Source organism: Rhinopithecus roxellana, chromosome 13, assembly GCF_007565055.1.
Source record: "Rhinopithecus roxellana isolate Shanxi Qingling chromosome 13, ASM756505v1, whole genome shotgun sequence".
NCBI lineage: Eukaryota > Metazoa > Chordata > Mammalia > Primates > Cercopithecidae > Rhinopithecus > Rhinopithecus roxellana.
Window position 1 is genome coordinate 85,049,437 of NC_044561.1, and position 5,607 is coordinate 85,055,043.

General features: G+C 43.6%; 1 pseudogene; it reads right to left on the bottom strand.

Annotated features, from left to right (window-relative positions):
• Window positions 1–1,733: 1,733 nt before the first annotated feature.
• Window positions 1,734–2,139, bottom strand: LOC104676617 (annotated as a pseudogene).
• Between the last annotated feature and the right edge of the window lie 3,468 nt (window positions 2,140–5,607).

Sequence of the window (5,607 nt, forward strand, 5' to 3'; positions counted from 1 at the left end):
ACACAGGATAAAATAAAAAATTGATGAAACCTTAGAGAAGCCAGCCTGCAGGCAAGAAGAAATTCAGTGAGGACGGGAATTATTGCTCACCCCATTGGTACTATATTTTTGGGGTTTATAAGTGCTCCCTACGATCAGATGGCACGTCTGTGAAACATCTAGTTTGGGGAAAAACCAACAAAAATTTCTTTAACCTATTTGTTTTATATAAAATAAACCAAACTTTGTAACCATGTCTCCCTGATCTGCTTTATTATATGGTGGCTGGAGCATTGCAAACCTGTAAGTGTCTAACAAGTATTAATTGATTTATATTTACAGCTTTTGTTTCATTGCACAAAATGTCACAGGCGACAGTTTAATTAATGTAGCTTGGCAATTGAAGACATAGGAAAGAAGACAAGAAAAATAAGAGTAATTAACATTTGTTGGTTCCTGGCTATGTTCCCAGCAAGGTCCAATGGATGTCTATGAGATGGGGACAGACACATGGGCCCTCACAGGGAGGTTGAGAATATCAAATGGGAAAGTGCATATGAAAGCTTTCTGAAAACTCTGTGGGGTAAATTCTGTCTTCAGTGGGGCCACCCAGAGCAAAGCCTGTCAAATAAAGCAGATGTACAGGGTAGACTGAGGGGATGCACTAAATGCACTCAGAAGAAGCAGAGGGAGGGATGTTCTGTGTCTTCATTTCCTAACTTGCATTTTGAGGGAAAGTATCAAAAGCTATTATGCATCCAACAATTTTGTTTTGTTTTGTTTTGTTTTGGCTTTGGGGTGTTTTTTTTTTTAGAACGGGGTCTCCCTCTGTCGTTCAGGCTGGAGTGCAGTGATGCATTCATAGCTCACTGCAGCTTTGAATTCCTGAGCTCAAGCCATCCTCCCACCTTAGCCTCCTGAGTACGTGGGAGTACAGATGCATGACACCACCACACCTGGCTAATTTATTTATTTTAACCACAAATACATTTATTCCTCTAAAAACAGTATACCATCTTTCCAGTTTCAAAATGTTATTATCAATTGTCTGCAGATTACTTACTCTCATTAAGCTGATTTTTTAAAATCCCAGAGCAGAGCAATTTACCAGCCCCATAAGAGCACTTGACCAGTACCATCACCAAGCAAGCTGCAAATCTGTCCTTTGCCAGAACAAGGAAATACTTAAGATCAACTCAAGAGAGTAATGGCTTCAAGTGTTTACCGAAGGGGTACTCACATCCATTTGTCACACATTCCAGGACCTCATCGCCCTCTCTGTTGTTGTTGTTGTTGTTGGTTTTTGAGACGGAGTCTCACTCTGTCACACAGGCTGGTGTGCAGTGGTACAATCTCGGCTCACTGCAACCTCTGCCTCAAGTGACTTTTCTGCCTCAGCCTCCTGAGTAGCTGGAATTACAGGCATGTGCCACCCCACCCGGCTAATTTTTGTATTTTTCACAGAGATGGAGTTTCACCATGTTGGCCAGGCTGGTCTTGAACTCCTCACCGCAACTGATCTGCCCACCTTAGCCTCCCAAAGTGCTGGGTAATCACCCTCTTTTATAACATTGCCTAACTTTTAACCCAGTTTCTTTCTATAGTCTGAAAACAAGAATCACCCGCGTGCGATATTTCTTCAGAGCACTGTTGAAGATGCACCAAACTTGGAGATCCTCCAGATCCCTGTTTTCAAGTGGTAAAAATATTTTATATTAGTACATAGACTATCCTTAGATACATTCTGTTGTGTTCTAATGAGTTGGTGATTCCTTTTTGATGATATCTTCAGTTTCTTCTGAGACCTTTCCTGTATAGTCATTTGGTCCTACAGCTTTTAACTTCTTTTTGTACTCCAGGGTAAAACCATTTTCTTTTGCACCTATGCAAATAACCTTTTTATTGTGGGGATGGGGAGCACTTTAGTAATTTGTCATCAGATAATGTTGACAGGTTATTTCTCTTCCTTCTTGAGTTGAAACATTAACTTCCATGACAACATAAATTTCACCACTCCTTGCCTGCAGGTGGGCCACGCAGAAGAATGCCATCGAGGGGTTTTGGAGGTAGATCTCTCAGTTGGCAGGTTGCTGTCATAGGGGAAGCACAGAAAACTCTCCTCATCTGGACCTGGACATCCTTGTAGCCTGAGTTTGCCATGTCCCGCTAGACGCCTGCACGGGAGTCTGGGCCAGGGCTGTGAGGAGCCACCATAGAGCACAGTGCTGCGCCTGTGATCCTGGCCAGTGACAGCCACGCCGCTGCCTTGGTGTTAGGGCAATTTTAAATTTTTTTGTAGAGATGGGGTTCCACTATGTTGCCCACGCTGGTCTCGAACTCCTGGCCTCAATTGATCCTCCCACCTTGACCTCTCAAAGTGAGGGGATTACAGGCCTGAGCCAATGTGCTCAGCCTCAACAATAATCTTTTTTTTTTTGAGACAGGTCTTGCTCTGTGGCCCAGGCTGGAGTGCCATGGGTCGATCTGGGTTCACTGGAACCTCTGCCTCCCAGGTTCAAGCAATTATCATGCCTCAGCCTCTGGAGTAGCTGGGACTACAGGTGTATGCCATTGTGCTTGGCTAATTGTTGTATTTTTAGTAGAGATGGGGTTTCACCATGTTGGCCAGGCTGGTCTTGAACTCCTGACCTGAGGTGCTCTACCCTCCTTGGCCTCCCAAAGTGCTGGGATTACAGATGTGAGCCACCTGCCCAGCCTCAATAATCGTTTTTGAACACACTACATGTCAAGCATGGTGCTAGGTGCTGGGGATAAAACCAACATAGGCCTCCCAGCCCTCGTGGAGCTGACATTCTAGTGGATTCTATTACTTCAGGGTCCCTTTCCACACCTCTGGGGGTTTGCTGGTTAAAGTACCTTGTTCTAAGGCACTCACCCCTAGAATGAGGAGAAGAGAGGGACATGGCTTGGACCCAGCATCTGAGAGGCCCAGAGTCCCTGCCTGACCTATGTCATTCTCATGGCTTCCCAGGGAGCCATGGAGGGGCACACATTATTCCACTTTACAAACAGAAATGCTGGTCCTATGTCCACCCCACAGTCATCCTCAGCATCCAGGAGCAGAAACATACTAAAAGTAATGTTTCCTGTTTTCTAGATAACTTCCTTCAGTATTCCAGCGACCAGCATTTGAAATAAAGATGAATTTAGATTTAATATAAAGATTGGCTCATCAAAATTCTTCCATGACACTTCAGATCCCCGATGACGAACAGGTGAAGCCACCAATTCCATCTTGTCTTATGTTTCCTTGTGGGCCCTGTCCAGGGCTGGGGTCAAGTTGGCCCCTTAGAGAGTCAGAGGAGCGCACAGAGAGGGTAATGGAGAATGACAGTCTGACACATGTGGCTACAGCACTCTGTGTGCCCCCTAAACTTTTTGTTTGGTCTAGAAATCGGCTGCCTGATGTACTGATATTTTTTTTTTTTTTTTTTTGAGATAGAGTCTTGCTCTGTTGGCCAAGCTGGAGTACAGTGGTGCAATCACAGCTCACTGTAGCCTTGATCTCCTGGGCTCAAGAGATCCTCCTGCCTCAGCCTCCTGAGTAGCTGGGACTACAGGTGCATGCCATCACATCTGGCTAATTATTTTTTACTTTTAGTAGAGATGATGTCTCGCTATGTTGCGCAGGCTGGTCTCCAATGCCTGAGTTCAAGCAATCACCCACTCCAGCCCCCCAAAGTGTTGGGATTATGGTGTGAGCCACCTCACCAGGCCATGATGTATCAATTTTTTAAAGCACCTTTAGGAATTGCAACTCTGCTACTGAAACAAAACATGTAGTATATACATTACATGATAATTCTCTGAAACCCAGTATTTCTTATGATCAAAAAGTACAGTTTATGGCATCATTTGGCCGATACTGTTTCTGTGATTCTGATGGCTTGATAGCTAAATCCCTGGACAAATTACCACTTGTGAAGTTTCAAAAAGATAGTGGTAGTTGGCTCCTTAAGTATAGGAAGAACTTGGATGAGCTTTTCCTTCTGAACAAAAAGTTGGGTTTAGATGTTCACTTGCTCTTCAGCATAACCAAGCTAACATGTGGACTCATATGTTGATATTGAATGCATTACATGAATTACAAGAAGTGGGCAAAATAAGTTGTAGAACCAAGTGCTTTGCCTATAAATATTCATAACACTACTGTAGGGTTTGAGCTTTCAGGTATTTCTGGATTTTTCTAAGGTTTCTCATTACATCCCTGTCATTAATAATGTAAAACAACATCAGTATGGTGACCTTCCCCAGGTCAGGGCTTTGGAGACCAGCAAGATTTACATTCGATGTAAATGTTTGTGCTGCAAACTGTTGGAGACCATACACATGTACACATACACACTGCCATGCACACATGTGCACACACACTCACATTCACCTGCCCCCGTGGCTCAACATTTACCCAGGGGACGCATTTGCTTTATGTGAATATTTTAAGGTGGGGGGAATGACCACATTCTGTAGCCCTGCAGCCTGAAAAGAGACTCCTGCTGAGGGAAGTTGGACTGCCAGGGGCAGGGAGAATCTCTGTGACTGAGCAGCTGCTGGATGAAGTAAGTGTAACCAAAAGAGCAAGTCTCTCTGAGGAGCTCAGCCTAGTGCTTTGCCTCTGTCTCTTTCCGGTGAAAGCTTGGTTCAATGCTGTGAAAATTACACTGCCCTTGAATGAAAAACTGTTTGGGAATGGAGTGAGTGGCTAGTCAAAGGCTCCCTGTTACCCAAGTGTGTCGGGGTGGTCATGAGGAGTGACTGCTGAATCTGCTAGTGGGTTCATGGAGGGAAGATGTTCTGAAATTGAATGACAGTGATGGTTGCATGACTCCATAAATACACTTGAAACCATTGACTTCTACACTTAAAATGGGTAAACTTTATGGCTCGTAAATTGTATCTCAGTAAAGCTATTTAAAAAAAAAGCTTTATAAAAGGTTGATTGCCACAAGTTGCTAGTTTTCATAGCAAGAACACTAGGCAGAGAAGTGCACATGAGTCAAGTAACACGACTTAACCATTTGGGCCCATTTCAATTTTAATAAGAGGCTTCTGATTTCTGAATCTGGATAAAAAAACAAACAAAACCAAAAAAATATGGTTATTGTGCCTAATTTAGAGCTTTTATAAATGATGAAATTTTGTTAACTCAGGGCTTTACACTGTCGTGGGACTCCCAAATCCACAAGCCTTGGGATGATAAGAAATGTTTTAATCATGATCTGAATGGTTAAGATAATACTAAGGAAGAGGAGCCCCAGTGTAATCCTTGTGGAAATATAACCATGAAATATACTGTCCCAGTCTTGGCCCCCTCCTGCCCCATGAACTTCTCTCCCAGCCTTATGATTCCACTGTTCTCTTGCATTTTACTCTGAAAATCTAGGGCGGAAAGTTCTGGAGTATGAGTTGTTCATGTTAACTGCTGTATTAGTCCTTTCTCACACTGCTGATAAAGACATACTTGAGCCTGGGTAATTTATAAAGGAAAGAAGTTTAACTGACTCACAGTTCCACATGGGTGGGGAGACCTCACAATCATGGCAGAAGATGAAGGAGAAGCAAAGTCACGTCTTACATGGAGGCAGGCAGAGAGAGCTTGTGTAAGGGAAC